The sequence below is a fragment of the Vidua macroura genome, chromosome 7, assembly GCF_024509145.1.
Source record: "Vidua macroura isolate BioBank_ID:100142 chromosome 7, ASM2450914v1, whole genome shotgun sequence".
Lineage (NCBI taxonomy): Eukaryota > Metazoa > Chordata > Aves > Passeriformes > Viduidae > Vidua > Vidua macroura.
This window is the reverse complement of record NC_071577.1, coordinates 1-21,126: the sequence shown is the minus strand read 5'-3', so window position 1 is coordinate 21,126 and position 21,126 is coordinate 1.

The window sequence follows — 21,126 nt, the reverse complement described above, 5'->3', positions numbered from 1 at the left end:
TGTAACTTCTGTTCATCTTCCTCATTCCAATCTATAGGTTCTTCTTCAACTAATTTATCATATAGGAACTTAACTAGTTTAGTATGCCCATCAATCCACAATTTACAATATCCGATTAACCCCAACAATTTCCTTACATCCCTTTTTGTTTTCGGTGCAGGTAGGGAGAGGATCCCTTGAATTCGCTCAGCTTCTAATTTCTTGTATCCTTTCCCAATCAGATGACCTAAATATTTCACTTCCTGTTCTACAAATTGGAGTTTCTTTTTTGACACTTTTAAACCCTTTTCCCCAAAAAAGTTTAATAATTTCACTGTTGTTGCTTGAACCTGTTCCCTCTGTTCCCCTGACACCAACAAATCATCAACATATTGCAGAATTTGGGTATCTCCCACTGGTTGAAACTGCCTTAACAATTCTTCCAAAGCCTGGCCAAACAAATTTGGAGATTCTGTAAAACCTTGGGGTAGTCTGGTCCATTGGAGTTGTTGTTTCCTTCCTGTTTCCTCATCCTGCCACTCAAAGGCAAACCAACTTCTACTTTCTTCAGCTAGAGGACAAGCCCAGAAGGCATCTTTCAAATCTATCACACTGAACCATGCATGTTTCGGTGGTACCTTACTTAGAAGTGTATACGGATTGGTTACTACAGGGTACCGTGAAATTGTCTGTTTGTTCACCTCCCTTAGATCTTGGACTAATCGGTAAGTACCATCTGATTTCTTTACCGGTAATATCGGCGTGTTATGGGGAGACATGCATGGTTCTAGTATTCCATCTTTAATCAATTCTTTTATAACTGGAGCTAGTCCTTGTTTCCCTTCGGCCGAAATAGGATATTGCTTTACTCGAATTGGTGAAGTTCCTGGTTTCATTTTTACTTCTATGGGGGGTATATCAAGTAGGCTGCGGCCTCCCCCTTCTGCCCAGACTTCGCTATTGATTTCACTTTCATCCTCCGACTTGAGAACCAGCATCTCTGCTACCATCTTTCCCTCTTTAGGGATTACCCCTACCCCTAATTGTACCTGTAGGTCTCTACCTAATAAATTACATTCCAATTTAGGCATATATAACAAATCTACATATCCTTCTCTTGAATTTCCTTTAACCACAACTTGCTCTATTACCGATACTTCAAAAGGCTCATTACTAGCACCTCTCACTTTACACACTCTTTGACTCAATTTACAACCTTTTGGGAACCGTGAAACACATGACCTATCAGCCCCAGTGTCAACTAAAAATTCAAATTCTTCCCCCTGGGGACCTATTTCCAAATTTATCAAGGGCTCCAACTTATGCTCACCCATCTTCCCCAGGGGATAGAGCCCCTGACACCCCTAATCATCATTTTCTCCAATCTCCGTTTCTTTGTACAGCCTCCTGTCTTTTCTCCATTTCTTACACTCCTTCCTAAAGTGACCTTTTTCACCACAATAAAAACATTTCCCCTCCCAGGAGTCTGCGTCCTGCCCTCGAATCTCCTCCTTCCTTGATTTTTCCCTTCCCTTCGGCTCTTCCCTTTCTCTGTCCTGACTCTCCCTAGCTATTGCAACCATAATTCTAGCCTTCGATTTCATCTTTTCTTCCTCCCTCCTCAAATAAACTCTCTGTGCCTCCCTTAACAATTCATTCATGTCTTTTTCCTGCCATTCTTCTATCTTCTCTAACTTCCTTCTAATATCTGGCCATGCTCTAGTTACAAATTGCACCTTTACCAACACTTTCCCTTCTGTGCTCTCTGGATCCACACTGGAATATAATTGGAAATTTCGCCTTAGCCTATCTAACCAGGCATTTGGGGTTTCATCTTTCTCCTGCTGGCTATCAAAGGCCAACTTTGCATTACTAGTCCGGGGGACCGCTCCCCGGATGCCTTTAATAACCAAAGACCTATAACAATTCATATTTCTACGGCCCTCTTCCGTATTTGGATTCCAATCAGGTGGAGTGAGAGGCATCTTCTCCTCACCCCGCGGCCCGGCCCTATTCTCTTTCTCCCATGCTTTTATGCCTGCAACCCGAATAAAATGCATTTCCTCTGAAGAAAAAAGAATACCTAAAATAGAATTCATTTCCTCCCAAGTATATGTACTTGAACCTAAAAACTGATCAACTTGATCAGCAACTCCTATAGGATCTTCCAATAGGGGTTTAAGTTCTTTCTTAAAACTTCTCACCTCTGAGCCCGTCAAAGGTGCATTTACAAAACCGATTCCCCCCTGGACACCTCCCATCGGAACCTCTCTCAAAGGTAATAACCTTTCTCCTGCTTCCCCCTTTTGGAAGCTCCTCTCAGCTTGTGATCTAGTATTATAATGATGACTACCTGAGATTGCAATCCTCTCTTTTGGTCTTACAACTCTTTCGCACTCACAGTTGTGAGTCGCCACCCCCTCCAAGCTACTCTGTTGAGTTTGTGTAAGATTTTGTGTGGGAGGCAGAGGGAGGGTGACAGGGATGGAGAGAGGCATGGGAGAAACTGCTGGAGTGGGGACTGTCGGTGAAGTCAGAAGAGTATGACAAGGTGCGGGTTGGGCAGGAAGGGATGCTGATGGAGTAGAGTGGGGGACAGGTTGAGTAGGGAGGGGCCCTGAAGAGATAGGAGGGGAAATAGGCTGAACAGGGAGAGATGCTGGAGGAGCCAGAATGGGTTCGGGTTGGATAGGAGGGGGTACTGGAGGAGGAAGATAATCCAATGGATCCCATTTTTGCTTAAATTCTTCTTTTCCCTCTTTTATTTCTTTACCCACCCTATACATTCGGACCTTTTTATCCCAAATTTCATTTTCCAGCCAACAGTTTGCATATTTGATTTCTTCCTCGTCTAGTACTTCTCTTGAATTGACATATTTATTTAAAGCTAGACATAACCATTTTTCTTTTGACCCATACCAAGGCCAATTAACAGGTCCTTCTTGAATGTTCTTTTGTGGCCATATTTCAATACAATAATGTATCATTTTTATCTTATCCAATTCCTTTAAATTTTTATCATGGTCCCAATTCTCTAACATTTCCCCCAATGGACTATCTTGTGGTATGTCTTTCAATTTCATTTTCTTAGCTTTTCCCTTATGGATACGCTTACTTGCACACTGACCCATAACTATAAACAACTTGTATCAATTTAACTAAATAGACAACTTCGCAATAAGTCACTGTGTAAACTTTAAAGAAGAATGACAATCCAAAAGGATTTACAATAAAAAGAACAACTAGAATTTAAACATAAATCAATAGGAGACCCCGTGGGAAAATTGAATACCGTGGGAACGAAAATAATGACCCGTGGGAAAATTAGATGCCGTGGGAACCAAGACTCAAAACAAACCAAAATGGCTGATCAGCCGGAAGTCTTTTCAAATGTCTATCACTCACTCCCAAACCACTCCCCTTCTCGAGGGGAGTACCCCAAAAGCAACTAAAATGGCTCCTCTGAGCCACCCACACTCACACACACACACTATCAATGACTTAAAATCTGTGTACTAAAACAACAAAATGTCGGCTCTTTAACACAACCTCACAAGATACCCTCTGACACAAACAGAAATCCTAACCCAAAGATATAAGCTGACAAAACGCCAAAAACTCTCTACTCAAAGCAATGTACACCTCAATCACTTGAAGCAAAAAATTACACAGAATACCACAAACAATACTGCAAAATACCAAATTGGTATTTTTGTGTTAAAACAAATAAAACAACACAATATAATAATCCAATAAATAACACTATTGGTAACAACAGACAAAATAAACGAACTTGATAATATCGACCACAAAATTCCAATTAAGAGCAAATCACACATAGACGAGACAACTTATATATACTAGAACAAAATAATATCCCTAACTGACAGGTTCTAAACCCTCCCTCCTACCCCTAATGGATAGAGGGACTTCTCCTAGCCGGCGGCCTTTTGCCCTCCCCGGCCCGTCGCCGTGCTAGGAGGAATTTCCCCTTGGCCAGACCCCCTGGCCTAGGGTCCTATTCCCCTCTGGTCAGGCTCCTACTCCCTCCCCCTGCCAAAGGAGGGACAATCCCCCAACCGGTGGCCTCACTACCAGTAGGTCTCCGGTTGAGAGTCTTTAGCCCACCCCAGAGGTCCTAGTTCCTCAAGATGCCCGGGACACTTCCCGCGCTCACCTTGAGGAACTGCCCTTCAGATTGCTTGAGCCGGTGGAACTCCCCTGCGCCCCCCTTGTCCACTCCCCTCCCAGCCAGCCGCCCCAATGCCTGTCACTGTACTAGGAGGCCCAGTTCCAAAGGTCTTTCTGGCAAGCCAGAACGTTTCTGGCAAGCCAGAAAGTTATCCCTACCAACCACCACCTTCGGTTCCTTCGTTTTTGGATCAAGGGTCCAGGGACCGTCCACCCCCCTCCCAGCCAGCCGCCCCAATGCCTGTCACTGTACTGGGAGGCCCGGTTCCGAAGGTCTTTCTGGCAAGCCAGAAAGTTATCCCAACCAACCACCACCTTCGGTTCCTTCGCCTTTTTGGCTCAAGCAACCCCTAGGAGCCCCCACCACCCTGGGGGAACGGGAGCCTACGCGGGTAAGGGCAGGAGAAAAGGAGGTACTCCCCCTTCACCCACGCTAAGGAGGGTCCCTCGGGGTTCCACACTCACTCCAATGATTTATTCCAATCGCTTCCCTCCGTTCCCGGCCGGCCCCCTCTCGGGAGTCCGAAAACGCGGTACTAGGAGGTCCACTGTCACTTCGGGAGTCTGAGGTGCCAGCCCCCGTCTCACTCACTCACCATGCATGAGCGTACCCCCTTATGCCTGCCCCACTCGCAACGCCTACCTGTGCGCTGCAAGCCCCGCTCCCTCTCGAAGGGCCTTTTCAGTCTGGGTTGCCGGGTCCTCAGTCGTCTCTCGGGTGTAGCCAGCAACCGTCTTCGGTCTCAGAGAAATCCAAGTTCGGGCAGCGATAAAAAAAAAACGCTGGACCGGTCTTCCCGGACCTGTCCTTCTCCGGGACCGCCTCTGGGGCGTGGCTATCCCGGGCGAGCCCCCAATCTGTTATGAACAGGCAAATTCAAAGCCAGAATATGTTAAAAAAAATTTGGGCCTGTTTATTAAAATCCCAGACAGCTGGGGACGAGGTCCCAGGATAAGCCCAAGACCTCAGCGGCAAGCCAGAAAGTAACAACGTGCAACAGTAACTGTGCACAGGCACAGGGTGTTTCCTTGGCAACAAAGTCCGCGGAAAGACCCCGGGGTGGCCAGCGCCCGGGGTTGTTAAAGTCTCTGGAGGCTGTTGATTGGTGCGTTCTTGATCTTCTCGTTGATTGGCTCATTTTCTGGTCCTTGATTGGTTTATAAGATGGTGCATTTCTGGCCAATCATTCCTGAACTTCGAGGCACCATTGGTTGATCTGTTTCTCCAATAGCAGGTTGGACTGATGATGTCGTTCTCCGATGCACCTGGCCTCCCCCCCCTTGGTTGGCAACTGTGCACAAACACTTAACTAATGGTACATATTAAACTTCGTAACTAACAGTAACTCACAACCACTTACTACATTAACAATTTAACAATTCATTACATTAACAATTGGTTACATTATTTAACAATTACCTACAACCCATCACCACTCCCACCTATTAAAACGAGTTTATTTGTAACAATCGGAAGGCAGAATGGAAAATGAGGGGCTTCTGACGGGCTCTTACAGCCTCGCATTCACACACATTCATCCCCCCTTTATTCGCCCTGTAATGCAAAGGATCTCCCAGTTGCCGAGCCGTGGGGGCTTTTAGCCGCTCGGCACGAAGCTCGGGTAGCTGGTACATCTGAGGGTCCACCAGAAGAACGGGAGGGACACTCGGGCTGCTGAAATCCTGCTCGTTGATTGAAGGGTCGCAGAAGGGGCAAACAGGGAGACAACGAAGCAGTAGAGAGGCAGATTCCGAGAGCCCCGAAGGGCGGGCTGAGGATTCTTTTACTGCGTAGGGGTAGGAGGGTTTAGCATTCGAGGGTACAATCGGGAGAAGGCTAAAGGGAGGGGAAATATAACATTAACCAGTGGGGAAAAGGGAAAGGAGTGTTCTTGGTGGAAGAACCGTGGAACAGAGAAGATTCTAGGCTAAGGGGCAGACTTGAACAACAACTGACAGGACAGGGGGAGGGTACAATTCTCTTACGAAAGGGGGTGGAGAACTCATACAACTGCTGTTTCCCATGGCAACCCTAGACTGCCTTCCCCAACCCCTCCCCCTGCACCAGTGACAGCTTTTAACACTGAAGGGCAGTGCTATTGTATAACAAACACTTAATTCTTAGCCCAGCCGGGCTCGCTGGCTACTTTTGCAAGCTTTTTACCAACTAGCGATGCTTGTAAGCGGTGCTTGTAACTCCTAGCTTGTACCACGCTCCCACTAGCTGCGCTATCAGCTAGCGGCGTTCAAAGCAGCTCCTCAAACCGCGGCTTGTGCCCGCGCGCCCCGCTGCGCTATCAGCTGGGCCGCGCCTAAAGCACCTTTGCAAGCCCCGACTGAAACGATACGCGGAAGAAATCAATAGACTCCATAACCTGGGGTAGTTATGAAGTGGGTACGTATGTCAGCGCCCGGCACAAGTGAGATAGCTCTCCAAAACTTGTGCCCCGAGCCTCAGTCTGACCCACACTTTTATTCTTAAAGACGTTCCATATGCAATACATTGCACAACATTTTCATGCATATTCCACCCCTGGCCCCGCCTGTCCTCGCTTCTCATGCGAAGTAAGTCCACGCCCTTCTGGGCATGCGTGGTTTGCTGTGGTGGTCGTACGGGGGTCTCTTGGTGGTCCTGAGGCTGAAGATTGTGGTCTTCCTCATGATTGAACTTTTGAACTTTTCCTCTCTGCGCGTGCGCTTTTGGTCCTTTGGTGCTTATCTGAGTACGTCTGTCAGTCTTGATAGGCTTGGAGACAGAGGAGCTTCTTTATTTTAATTCAGAAGGAAAGGGTTCTTTCCTTCTTCTGGTATTGTTCTTCATGCAAGAAGCTTCAGAAATTTGCATTTTCCTTTGCCCTTTGTATTAGGCAGAGGTTTCTTAAGCAAAAGGTTGAAAATTCAACACATAACTCTACAAGCTAAATTAGAAATGCTTAATTCATTTTGTTAACCTAACTCTAAAAATCTCTATTTCACCTCGAGAGCTGTCACAGAGCAGAAAGCAGCTGAGATGCTGAAAAGCAGCAAAGCTGAACTGCCTGCCTCAGCTTCAGCAATGTGCAATTGACTGAAGGCGAAACACGAAGCAGCAGAGCAGCGGGCTTCTGTGCGCACTGAAGGCAATTGCTAGAATCCAGCAGCTGCTCCTCGCCAAGCACAGTCAACTGCCTGTGTTCTTGCTTCTTGACCAACTCACAGTTGCCCTTCTTCTCAGCAGCTGCCACCGTGTTCTCTGCATCTCGGAGCCTCTGGGGAGCAGCAAGAATTTCCAAGGTGGGATGTAGTAGGACTACGTCAAAACCCTGGAAAATTGTCCTGGAACACCTTCCACTCGCATGCCAAGAGTGAATTCAACAGGCTTGGAGAGCGGCAGCCACCGTCCTGCAGCTGTCTGCGAGCTTCGCACACAAGCCGGCTTCTTCGCGGCTTCGTTCTTCGCCTATGCAAGCTACCGCGATCTCCGGCTGCCGGAGGCGAAGAAGCGGCAACTTCGCGCACAGATGACTGGAGCGGCAGCGGTGCGCTCCGAAGCGCCGCTTTTGCCGAAAGACGCCGGGAAGCGGCACTTGCTTTCGGCCAGCTGCGGAGCTGCGTATTCTGCCTCTCTAGTCGCCTACATCTTAGCGAAAAGCTTTTCCGCTCCAGTTCTCAAGGAGAAAGTGTACCAGCACTGCTCACTTAGCCCGACCTTGCCAGGAAATGAGATTTGCTGCACATTCCAAGGACACTGCATTTTCCTGGGCAAGCTGCAACCTGCTGGCAAATGGCCGTGCTCTCTGCCCACTCCTGCCCAGCTCTGGGTAGTAGCGGGCACGTTGCAGCCTGGCGAAGGCAAGAAACCTGGAGAGCTGTCACAGAGCAGAAGGGCAGCTGAGATGCTGAAAAGCAGCAAAGCTGAACTGCCTGCCTCAACTTCAGCAGAGTGTAATTGACTGAAGGCGAAAAACCAAGCAGCAGAGCAGCGGGCTTCTGTGCGCACTGAAGGCAATTGCAAGAATCCAGCAGCTGCTCCTAGCCAAGCACAGTCAACTGCCTGTGTTCTTGCTTCTTGACCAACTCACAGTTGCCCTTCTTCTCAGCAGCTGCCACCGTGTTCTCTGCATCTCGGAGCCTCAGGGGAGCAACAAGAATTTCCAAGGTGGGATGCATGAAAACTAAAATAAAAACTCAGGAAGGTTGTCCTGGAACACCTCCCATTGGCATGCCATGAGTGAATTCAACAGGCAGGAGAGCGGCAGCCACCGTCCTGCAGCAGTCTGCGAGCTTCGCACACAAGCCGGCTTCTTCGCGGCTTCGTTCTTCTCCTCTTGCAAGCTACCGCGATCTCCGGCTGCCTGAGGCGACGAAGCGGCTACTTCGCGCACAGATGACTGGAGCGGCAGCGGTGCGCTCCGAAGCGCCGCTTTTGCCGAAAGACGCCGGGAAGCGGCACTTGCTTTCGGCCAGCTGCGGAGCTGCGTATTCTGCCTCTCTAGTCGCCTACATCTTAGCGAAAAGCTTTTCCGCTCCAGTTCTCAAGGAGAAAGTGTACCAGCACTGCTCACTTAGCCCGACCTTGCCAGGAAATAGGATTTGCTGCACATTCCAAGGACACTGCATTTTCCTGGGCAAGCTGCAACCTGCTGGCAGATGGCCGTGCTCTCTGCCCACTCCTGCCCAGTTCTTGGTACTAGCGGGCAGGTTGCAGCCTGGCGAAGGCAAGAAACCTGGAGAGCTGTCACAGAGCAGAAGGGCAGCTGAGATGCTGAAAAGCAGCAAAGCTGAACTGCCTGCCTCAACTTCAGCAGTGTGTAATTGACTGAAGGCGAAAAACCAAGCAGCAGAGCAGCGGGCTTCTGTGCGCACTGAAGGCAATTGCAAGAATCCAGCAGCTGCTCCTCGCCAAGCACAGTCAACTGCCTGTGTTCTTGCTTCTTGACCAACTCACAGTTGCCCTTCTTCTCAGCAGCTGCCACCGTGTTCTCTGCATCTCGGAGCCTCTGGGGAGCAACAAGAATTTCCAAGGTGGGATGCATGAAAACTAAAATAAAAACTCAGGAAGGTTGTCCTGGAACACCTCCCATTGGCATGCCATGAGTGAATTCAACAGGCAGGAGAGCGGCAGCCACCGTCCTGCAGCAGTCTGCGAGCTTCGCACACAAGCCGGCTTCTTCGCGGCTTCGTTCTTCTCCTCTTGCAAGCTACCGCGATCTCCGGCTGCCTGAGGCGACGAAGCGGCTACTTCGCGCACAGATGACTGGAGCGGCAGCGGTGCGCTCCGAAGCGCCGCTTTTGCCGAAAGACGCCGGGAAGCGGCACTTGCTTTCGGCCAGCTGCGGAGCTGCGTATTCTGCCTCTCTAGTCGCCTACATCTTAGCGAAAAGCTTTTCCGCTCCAGTTCTCAAGGAGAAAGTGTACCAGCACTGCTCACTTAGCCCGACCTTGCCAGGAAATAGGATTTGCTGCACATTCCAAGGACACTGCATTTTCCTGGGCAAGCTGCAACCTGCTGGCAGATGGCCGTGCTCTCTGCCCACTCCTGCCCAGTTCTTGGTACTAGCGGGCACGTTGCAGCCTGGCGAAGGCAAGAAACCTGGAGAGCTGTCACAGAGCAGAAGGGCAGCTGAGATGCTGAAAAGCAGCAAAGCTGAACTGCCTGCCTCAACTTCAGCAGTGTGTAATTGACTGAAGGCGAAAAACCAAGCAGCAGAGCAGCGGGCTTCTGTGCGCACTGAAGGCAATTGCAAGAATCCAGCAGCTGCTCCTCGCCAAGCACAGTCAACTGCCTGTGTTCTTGCTTCTTGACCAACTCACAGTTGCCCTTCTTCTCAGCAGCTGCCACCGTGTTCTCTGCATCTCGGAGCCTCAGGGGAGCAACAAGAATTTCCAAGGTGGGATGCATGAAAACTAAAATAAAAACTCAGGAAGTTTGTCCTGGAACACCTTCTATTGGCATGCCAAGAGTGAATTCAACAGGCTGGAGAGCGGCAGCCACCGTCCTGCAGCTGTCTGCGAGCTCCGCACACAAGCCGGCTTCTTCGCGGCTTCGTTCTTCGCCTCTTGCAAGCTACCGCGATCTCCGGCTGCCTGAGGCGACGAAGCGGCTACTTCGCGCACAGATGACTGGAGCGGCAGCGGTGCGCTCCGAAGCGCCGCTTTTGCCGAAAGACGCCGGGAAGCGGCACTTGCTTTTCGGCCAGCTCCGGAGCTCCGTATTCTGCCTCTCTAGTCGCCTACATCTTAGCGAAAAGCTTTTCCGCTCCAGTTCTCAAGGAGAAAGTGTCCCAGCACTGCTCACTTAGCCCGACCTTGCCAGGAAATAAGATTTGCTGCACATTCCAAGGACACTGCATTTTCCTGGGCAAGCTGCAACCTGCTGGCAGATGGCCGTGCTCTCTGCCCACTCCTGCCCAGCTCTGGGTAGTAGCGGGCACGTTGCAGCCTGGCGAAGGCAAGAAACCTGGAGAGCTGTCACAGAGCAGAAGGGCAGCTGAGATGCTGAAAAGCAGCAAAGCTGAACTGCCTGCCTCAACTTCAGCAGTGTGTAATTGACTGAAGGCGAAACACGAAGCAGCAGAGCAGCGGGCTTCTGTGCGCACTGAAGGCAATTGCTAGAATCCAGCAGCTGCTCCTCGCCAAGCACAGTCAACTGCCTGTGTTCTTGCTTCTTGACCAACTCACAGTTGCCCTTCTTCTCAGCAGCTGCCACCGTGTTCTCTGCATCTCGGAGCCTCAGGGGAGCAACAAGAATTTCCAAGGTGGGATGCATGAAAACTAAAATAAAAACTCAGGAAGTTTGTCCTGGAACACCTTCTATTGGCATGCCAAGAGTGAATTCAACAGGCAGGAGAGCGGCAGCCACCGTCCTGCAGCAGTCTGCGAGCTTCGCACACAAGCCGGCTTCTTCGCGGCTTCGTTCTTCGCCTATGCAAGCTACCGCGATCTCCGGCTGCCGGAGGCGAAGAAGCGGCAACTTCGCGCACAGATGACTGGAGCGGCAGCGGTGCGCTCCGAAGCGCCGCTTTTGCCGAAAGACGCCGGGAAGCGGCACTTGCTTTCGGCCAGCTCCGGAGCTCCGTATTCTGCCTCTCGAGTCGCCTACATCTTAGCGAAAAGCTTTTCCGCTCCAGTTCTCAAGGAGAAAGTGTACCAGCACTGCTCACTTAGCCCGACCTTGCCAGGAAATAGGATTTGCTGCACATTCCAAGGACACTGCATTTTCCTGGGCAAGCTGCAACCTGCTGGCAGATGGCCGTGCTCTCTGCCCACTCCTGCCCAGTTCTTGGTACTAGCGGGCACGTTGCAGCCTGGCGAAGGCAAGAAACCTGGAGAGCTGTCACAGAGCAGAAGGGCAGCTGAGATGCTGAAAAGCAGCAAAGCTGAACTGCCTGCCTCAACTTCAGCAGTGTGTAATTGACTGAAGGCGAAAAACCAAGCAGCAGAGCAGCGGGCTTCTGTGCGCACTGAAGGCAATTGCAAGAATCCAGCAGCTGCTCCTAGCCAAGCACAGTCAACTGCCTGTGTTCTTGCTTCTTGACCAACTCACAGTTGCCCTTCTTCTCAGCAGCTGCCACCGTGTTCTCTGCATCTCGGAGCCTCAGGGGAGCAACAAGAATTTCCAAGGTGGGATGCATGAAAACTAAAATAAAAACTCAGGAAGTTTGTCCTGGAACACCTTCTATTGGCATGCCAAGAGTGAATTCAACAGGCAGGAGAGCGGCAGCCACCGTCCTGCAGCAGTCTGCGAGCTTCGCACACAAGCCGGCTTCTTCGCGGCTTCGTTCTTCGCCTATGCAAGCTACCGCGATCTCCGGCTGCCGGAGGCCAAGAAGCGGCAACTTCGCGCACAGATGACTGGAGCGGCAGCGGTGCGCTCCGAAGCGCCGCTTTTGCGAAAAGACGCCGGGAAGCGGCACTTGGCTTTCGGCCAGCTGCGGAGCTCCGTATTCTGCCTCTCGAGTCGCCTACATCTTAGCGAAAAGCTTTTCCGCTCCAGTTCTCAAGAGAAAGTGTACCAGCACTGCTCACTTAGCCCGACCTTGCCAGGAAATAGGATTTGCCTGCACATTCCAAGGACACCTGCATTTTCCTGGGCAAGCTGCAACCTGCTGGCAGATGGCCGTGCTCTCTGCCCACTCCTGCCCAGTTCTTGGTACTCAGCGGGCACGTTGCAGCCTGGCGAAGGCAAGAAACCTGGAGAGCTGTCCACAGAGCAGAAGGGCAGCTGAGATGCTGAAAAGCAGCAAAGCTGAACTGCCTGCCTCAGCTTCAGCAGTGTGTAATTGACTGAAGGCGAAAAACCAAGCAGCAGAGCAGCGGGCTTCTGTGCGCACTGAAGGCAATTGCTAGAATCCAGCAGCTGCTCTCTAGCCAAGCACAGTCAACTGCCTGTGTTCTTGCTTCTTGACCAACTCACAGTTGCCCTTCTTCTCAACAGCTGCCACCTGTGTTCTCTGCATCTCGGAGGCCTCTGGGGAGCAGCAAGAATTTCCAAGGTGGGATGAAGTAGGACTACGTCAAAACCCAGGAAAATTGTCCTGGAACACCTTCCACTCGCATGCCAAGAGTGAATTCAACAGGCTTGGAGAGCGGCAGCCACCGTCCTGCAGCAGTCTGCGAGCTTCGCACACAAGCCGGCTTCTTCGCCTGCTTCGTTTCTTCGCCTCTTGCAAGCTACCGCGATCTCCGGCTGCCTGAGGCGACGAAGCGGCTACTTCGCGCACAGATCACTGGAGCGGCAGCGGTGCGCTCCGAAGCGCCGCTTTTGCCGAAAGACGCCGGGAAGCGGCACTTGCTTTCGGCCAGCTCCGGAGCTCCGTATTCTGCCTCTCTAGTCGCCTACATCTTAGCGAAAAGCTTTTCCGCTCCAGTTCTCAAGGAGAAAGTGTCCCAGCACTGCTCACTTAGCCCGACCTTGCCAGGAAATAGGATTTGCTGCACATTCCAAGGACACTGGCATTTTCCTGGGCAAGCTGCAACCTGCTGGCAGATGGCCGTGCTCTCTGCCCACTCCTGCCCAGTTCTTGGTACTTAGCGGGCACGTTGCAGCCTGGCGAAGGCAAGAAACCTGGAGAGCTGTCACAGAGCAGAAGGGCAGCTGAGATGCTGAAAAGCAGCAAAGCTGAACTGCCTGCCTCAACTTCAGCAGTGTGTAATTGACTGAAGGCGAAAAACCAAGCAGGCAGAGCAGCGGGCTTCTGTGCGCACTGAAGGCAATTGCTAGAATCCAGCAGCTGCTCCTCGCCAAGCACAGTCAACTGCCCTGTGTTCTTGCTTCTTGACCAACTCACAGTTGCCCTTCTCAGCAGCTGCCACCGTGTTCTCTGCATCTCGGAGCCTCTGGGGAGCAACAAGAATTTCCAAGGTGGGATGCATGAAAACTAAAATAAAAACTCAGGAAGGTTGTCCTGGAACACCTCCCATTGGCATGCCATGAGTGAATTCAACAGGCAGGAGAGCGGCAGCCACCGTCCTGCAGCAGTCTGCGAGCTTCGCACACAAGCCCGGCTTCTTCGCCTGCTTCGTTCTTCGCCTCTTGCAAGCTACCGCGATCTCCGGCTGCTGAGGCGACGAAGCGGCTACTTCGCGCACAGATGACTGGAGCGGCAGCGGTGCGCTCCGAAGCGCCGCTTTTGCCGAAAGACGCCGGGAAGCGGCACTTGCTTTCGGCCAGCTGCGGAGCTCCGTATTCTGCCTCTCTAGTCGCCTACATCTTAGCGAAAAGCTTTTCCGCTCCAGTTCTCAAGGAGAAAGTGTCCCAGCACTGCTCACTTAGCCCGACCTTGCCAGGAAATAGGATTTGCTGCACATTCCAAGGACACTGCATTTTCCTGGGCAAGCTGCAACCTGCTGGCAGATGGCCGTGCTCTCTGCCCACTCCTGCCCAGTTCTTTGGTACTAGCGGGCACGTTGCAGCCTGGCGAAGGCAAGAAACCTGGAGAGCTGTCACAGAGCAGAAGGGCAGCTGAGATGCTGAAAAGCAGCAAAGCTGAACTGCCTGCCTCAACTTCAGCAGTGTGTAATTGACTGAAGGCGAAAAACCAAGCAGCAGAGCAGCGGGCTTCTGTGCGCACTGAAGGCAATTGCAAGAATCCAGCAGCTGCTCCTAGCCAAGCACAGTCAACTGCCTGTGTTCTTGCTTCTTGACCAACTCACAGTTGCCCTTCTTCTCAGCAAGCTGCCACCGTGTTCTCTGCATCTCGGAGCCTCAGGGGAGCAACAAGAATTTCCAAGGTGGGATGCATGAAAACTAAAATAAAAACTCAGGAAGTTTGTCCTGGAACACCTTCTATTGGCATGCCAAGAGTGAATTCAACCAGGCAGGAGAGCGGCAGCCACCGTCCTGCAGCAGTCTGCGAGCTTCGCACACAAGCCGGCTTCTTCGCGGCTTCGTTCTTCGCCTATGCAAGCTACCGCGATCTCCGGCTGCCGGAGGCGAAGAAGCGGCAACTTCGCGCACAGATGACTGGAGCGGCAAGCGGTGCGCTCCGAAGCGCCGCTTTTGCCGAAAGACGCCGGGAAGCGGCACTTGCTTTCGGCCAGCTGCGGAGCTCCGTATTCTGCCTCTCGAGTCGCCTACATCTTAGCGAAAAGCTTTTCCGCTCCAGTTCTCAAGGAGAAAGTGTACCAGCACTGCTCACTTAGCCCGACCCTTGCCAGGAAATAGGATTTGCTGCACATTCCAAGGACACTGCATTTTCCTGGGCAAGCTGCAACCTGCTGGCAGATGGCCGTGCTCTCTGCCCACTCCTGCCCAGTTCTTGGTACTAAGCGGGCACGTTGCAGCCTGGCGAAGGCAAGAAACCTGGAGAGCTGTCACAGAGCAGAAGGGCAGCTGAGATGCTGAAAAGCAGCAAAGCTTGAACTGCCTGCCTCAACTTCAGCAGTGTGTAATTGACTGAAGGCGAAAAACCAAGCAGCAGAGCAGCGGGCTTCTGTGCGCACTGAAGGCAATTGCAAGAATCCAGCCAGCTGCTCCTCGCCAAGCACAGTCAACTGCCTGTGTTCTTGCTTCTTGACCAACTCACAGTTGCCCTTCTTCTCAGCAGCTGCCACCGTGTTCTCTGCATCTCGGAGCCTCAGGGGAGCAACAAGAATTTCCAAGGTGGGATGCATGAAAACTAAAATAAAAACTCAGGAAGTTTGTCCTGGAACACCTTCTATTGGCATGCCAAGAGTGAATTCAACAGGCTGGAGAGCGGCAGCCACCGTCCTGCAGCTGTCTGCGAGCTCCGCACACAAGCCGGCTTCTTCGCGGCTTCGTTCTTCGCCTCTTGCAAGCTACCGCGATCTCCGGCTGCCTGAGGCGACGAAGCGGCTACTTCGCGCACAGATCACTGGAGCGGCAGCGGTGCGCTCCGAAGCGCCGCTTTTGCCGAAAGACGCCGGGAAGCGGCACTTGCTTTCGGCCAGCTCCGGAGCTCCGTATTCTGCCTCTCTAGTCGCCTACATCTTAGCGAAAAGCTTTTCCGCTCCAGTTCTCAAGGAGAAAGTGTCCCAGCACTGCTCACTTAGCCCGACCTTGCCAGGAAATAAGATTTGCTGCACATTCCAAGGACACTGCCATTTTCCTGGGCAAGCTGCAACCTGCTGGCAGATGGCCGTGCTCTCTGCCCACTCCTGCCCAGCTCTGGGTAGTAGCGGGCACGTTGCAGCCTGGCGAAGGCAAGAAACCTGGAGAGCTGTCACAGAGCAGAAGGGCAGCTGAGATGCTGAAAAGCAGCAAAAGCTGAACTGCCTGCCTCAACTTCAGCAGTGTGTAATTGACTGAAGGCGAAACACGAGCAGCAGAGCAGCGGGCTTCTGTGCGCACTGAAGGCAATTGCTAGAATCCAGCAGCTGCTCCTCGCCAAGCACAGTCAACTGCCTGTGTTCTTGCTTCTTGACCAACTCACAGTTGCCCTCTTTCTCAGCAGCTGCCACCGTGTTCTCTGCATCTCGGAGCCTCAGGGGAGCAACAAGAATTTCCAAGGTGGGATGCATGAAAACTAAAATAAAAACTCAGGAAGTTTGTCCTGGAACACCTTCTATTGGCATGCCAAGAGTGAATTCAACAGGCAGGAGAGCGGCAGCCACCGTCCTGCAGCAGTCTGCGAGCTTCGCACACAAGCCGGCTTCTTCGCGGCTTCGTTCTTCGCCTATGCAAGCTACCGCGATCTCCGGCTGCCGGAGGCGAAGAAGCGGCAACTTCGCGCACAGATGACTGGAGCGGCAGCGGTGCGCTCCGAAGCGCCGCTTTTGCCGAAAGACGCCGGGAAGCGGCACTTGCTTTCGGCCAGCTCCGGAGCTCCGTATTCTGCCTCTCGAGTCGCCTACATCTTAGCGAAAAGCTTTTCCGCTCCAGTTCTCAAGGAGAAAGTGTACCAGCACTGCTCACTTAGCCCGACCTTGCCAGGAAATAGGATTTGCTGCACATTCCAAGGACACTGCATTTTCCTGGCAAGCTGCAACCTGCTGGCAGATGGCCGTGCTCTCTGCCCACTCCTGCCCAGTTCTTGGTACTCTAGCGGGCACGTTGCAGCCTGGCGAAGGCAAGAAACCTGGAGAGCTGTCACAGAGCAGAAGGGCAGCTGAGATGCTGAAAGCAGCAAAGCTGAACTGCCTGCCTCAACTTCAGCAGTGTGTAATTGACTGAAGGCGAAAAACCAAGCAGCAGAGCAGCGGGCTTCTGTGCGCACTGAAGGCAATTGCAAGAATCCCAGCAGCTGCTCCTAGCCAAGCACAGTCAACTGCCTGTGTTCTTGCTTCTTGACCAACTCACAGTTGCCCTTCTTCTCAGTCAGCTGCCACCGTGTTCTCTGCATCTCGGAGCCTCAGGGGAGCAACAAGAATTTCCAAGGTGGGATGCATGAAAACTAAAATAAAAACTCAGGAAGTTTGTCCTGGAACACCTTCTATTGGCATGCCAAGAGTGAATTCAACAGGCAGGAGAGCGGCAGCCACCGTCCTGCAGCAGTCTGCGAGCTTCGCACACAAGCCGGCTTCTTCGCGGCTTCGTTCTTCGCCTATGCAAGCTACCGCGATCTCCGGCTGCCGGAGGCGAAGAAGCGGCAACTTCGCGCACAGATGACTGGAGCGGCAGCGGTGCGCTCCGAAGCGCCGCTTTTGCCGAAAGACGCCGGGAAGCGGCACTTGCTTTCGGCCAGCTGCGGAGTCTCCGTATTCTGCCTCTCGAGTCGCCTACATCTTAGCGAAAAGCTTTTCCGCTCCAGTTCTCAAGGAGAAAGGTGTACCCAGCACTGCTCACCTTAGCCCGACCTTGCCAGGAAATAGGATTTGCTGCACATTCCAAGGACACTGCCATTTTCCTGGGCAAGCTGCAACCTGCTGGCAGATGGCCGTGCTCTCTGCCCACTCCTGCCCAGTTCTTGGTACTAGCGGGCACGTTGCAGCCTGGCGAAGGCAAGAAACCTGGAGAGCTGTCACAGAGCAGAAGGGCAGCTGAGATGCTGAAAAGCAGCAAAGCTGAACTGCCTGCCTCAACTTCAGCAGTGTGTAATTGACTGAAGGCGAAAAAACCAAGCAGCAGAGCAGCGGGCTTCTGTGCGCACTGAAGGCAATTGCAAGAATCCAGCAGCTGCTCCTCGCCAAGCACAGTCAACTGCCTGTGTTCTTGCTTCTTGACCAACTCACAGTTGCCCCTTCTTCTCAGCAGCTGCCACCGTGTTCTCTGCATCTCGGAGCCTCGAGGGAGCAACAAGAATTTCCAAGGTGGGATGCATGAAAACTAAAATAAAAACTCAGGAAGTTTGTCCTGGAAACAACCTTCTATTGGCATGCCAAGAGTGAATTCAACAGGCTGGAGAGCCGGCAGCCACCGTCCTGCAGCTGTCTGCGAGCTCCGCACACAAGCCGGCTTCTTCGCGGCTTCGTTCTTCGCCTCTTGCAAGCTACCGCGATCTCCGGCTGCCTGAGGCGACGAAGCGGCTACTTCGCGCACAGATCACTGGAGCGGCAGCGGTGCGCTCCGAAGCGCCGCTTTTGCCGAAAGACGCCGGGAAGCGGCACTTGCTTTCGGCCAGCTCCGGAGCTCCGTATTCTGCCTCTCTAGTCGCCTACATCTTAGCGAAAGCTTTTCCGCTCAGTTCTCAAGGAGAAAGTGTCCCAGCACTGCTCACTTAGCCCGACCTTGCCAGGAAATAAGATTTGCTGCACATTCCAAGGACACTGCATTTCTCTGGGCAAGCTGCAACCTGCTGGCAGATGGCCGTGCTCTCTGCCCACTCCTGCCCAGCTCTGGGTAGTAGCGGGCACGTTGCAGCCTGGCGAAGGCAAGAAACCTGGAGAGCTGTCACAGAGCAGAGAAGGGCAGCTGAGATGCTGAAAAGCAGCAAAGCTGAACTGCCTGCCTCAACTTCAGCAGTGTGTAATTGACTGAAGGCGAAACACGAAGCAGCAGAGCAGCGGCTTCTGTGCGCACTGAAGGCAATTGCTAGAATCCAGCAGCTGCTCCTCGCCAAGCACAGTCAACTGCCCTGTGTTCTTGCTCTCTTGACCAACTCACAGTTGCCCTTCTTCTCAGCAGCTGCCACCGTGTTCTCTGCATCTCGGAGCCTCAGGGGAGCAACAAGAATTTCCAAGGGTGGGATGCATGAAAACTAAAATAAAAAACTCAGGAAGTTTGTCCTGGAACACCTTCTATTGGCATGCCAAGAGTGAATTCAACAGGCAGGAGAGCGGCAGCCAGCCGTCCTGCAGCAGTCTGCGAGCTTCGCACACAAGCCGGCTTCTTCGCGGCCTTCGTCTCTTCGCCTATGCAAGCTACCGCGATCTCCGGCTGCCGGAGGCGCAGAAGCGGCAACTTCGCGCACAGATGACTGGAGTGCGGCAGCGGTGCGCTCCGAAGCGCCGCTTTTGCCGAAAGACGCCGGGAAGCGGCACTCTGCTCTTCGGCCAGCTCCGGAGCTCCGTATTCTGCCCTCTCGAGTCGCCTACATCTTAGCGAAAAGCTTTTCCGCTCCAGTTCTCAAGGAGAAAGTGTACCAGCACTGCTCACTTAGCCCGACCTTGCCAGGAAATAGGATTTGCTGCACATTCCAAGGACACTGCATTTTCCTGGGCAAGCTGCAACCTGCTGGCAGATGGCCGTGCTCTCTGCCCACTCCTGCCCAGTTCTTGGTACTAGCGGGCACGTTGCAGCCTGGCGAAGGCAAGAAACCTGGAGAGCTGTCACAGAGCAGAAGGGCAGCTGAGATGCTGAAAAGAGCAAAAGCTGAACCTGCCTGCCTCAACTTCAGCAGTGTGTAATTGACTGAAGGGCGAAAAACCAAGCAGCAGAGCAGCGGGACTTCTGTGCGCACTGAAGGCAATTGCAAAGAATCCAGCAGCTGCTCCTAGCCAAGCACAGTCAACTGCCTGTGTTCTTGCTTCTTGACCAACTCACAGTTGCCCTTCTTCTCAGCAGCTGCCACCGTGTTCTCTGCATCTCGGAGCCTCAGGGGAGCAACAAGAATTTCCAAGGTGGGATGCATGAAAACTAAAATAAAAACCTCAGGAAGTTTGTCCTGGAACACCTTCTATTGGCATGCCAAGAGTGAATTCAACAGGCAGGAGAGCGGCAGCCCACGTCCTGCAGCAGTCTCGCGAGCTTCGCACACAAGCCGGCTTCTTCGCGGGCTTCGTTCTTCGCCTATGCAAGCTACCGCGATCTCCGGCTGCCGGAGGCGAAGAAGCGGCAACTTCGCCGCACAGATGACCTGGAGCGGCAGCGGTGCGCTCCGAAGCGCCGCTTTTGCCGAAAGACGCCCGGGAAGCGGCACTTGCTTTCGGCCAGCTGCGGAGCTCCGTCATTCTGGCCTCTCGAGTCGCCTACATCTTAGCGAAAAGCTTTTCCGCTCCAGTTCTCAAGGAGAAAGTGTACCAGCACTGCTCACTTAGCCCGACCTTGCCAGGAAATAGGATTTGCTGCACATTCCAAGGACACTGCATTTTCCTGGGCAAGCTGCAACCTGCTGGCAGATGGCCGTGCTCCTCTGCCCACTCCTGCCCAGTTCTTGGTACTAGCGGGCACGTTGCAGCCTGGCGAAGGCAAGAAACCTGGAGAGCTGTCACAGAGCAGAAGGCAGCTGAGATGCTGAAAAGCAGCAAAGCTGAACTGCCTGCCTCAGCTTCAGCAGTGTGTAATTGACTGAAGGGCGAAAAACCAAGCAGCAGAGCAGCGGGCTTCTGTGCGCACTGAAGGCAATTGCTAGAATCCAGCAGCTGCTCCTCGCCAAGCACAGTCAACTGCCTGTGTTCTTGCTTCTTGACCAACTCACCAGTTGCCCTTCTTCTCAACAGCTGCCACGTGTTCTCTGCATCTCGGAGCCTCTGGGGAGCAGCCAAGAATTTCCAAGGTGGGATGAAGTAGGACTACGTCAAAACCCAGGAAAATTGTCCTGGAACACCTTCCACTCGCATGCAAGAGTGAATTCAACAGGCTTGGAGAGCGGCAGCCACCGTCCTGCAGCAGTCTGCGAGCTTCGCACACAAGCGGCTTCTTCGCCTGCTTCGTTCTTCGCCTCTTGCAAGCTACCGCGATCTCCGGCTGCCTGAGGCGACGAAGCGGCTACTTCGCGCACCAGATGACTGGAGCGGCAGCGGTGCGCTCCGAAGCGCCGCTTTTTGCCGAAAGACGCCGGGAAGCGGCACTTGCTTTCGGCCAGCTGCGGAGCTGCGTATTCTGCCTCTCTAGTCGCCTACATCTTAGCGAAAAGCTTTTCCGCTCCAGTTCTCAAGGAGAAAGTGTCCCAGCACTGCTCACTTAGCCGACCTTGCCAGGAAATAGGATTTGCTGCACATTCCAAGGACACTGCATTTTCCTGGGCAAGCTGCAACCTGCTGGCAGATGGCCGTGCTCTCTGCCCACTCCTGCCCAGTTCTTGGTACTCAGCGGGCACGTTGCAGCCTGGCGAAGGCAAGAAACCTGGAGAGCTGTCACAGAGCAGAAGGGGCAGCTGAGATGCTGAAAAGCAGCAAAGCTGAACTGCCTGCCTCAAC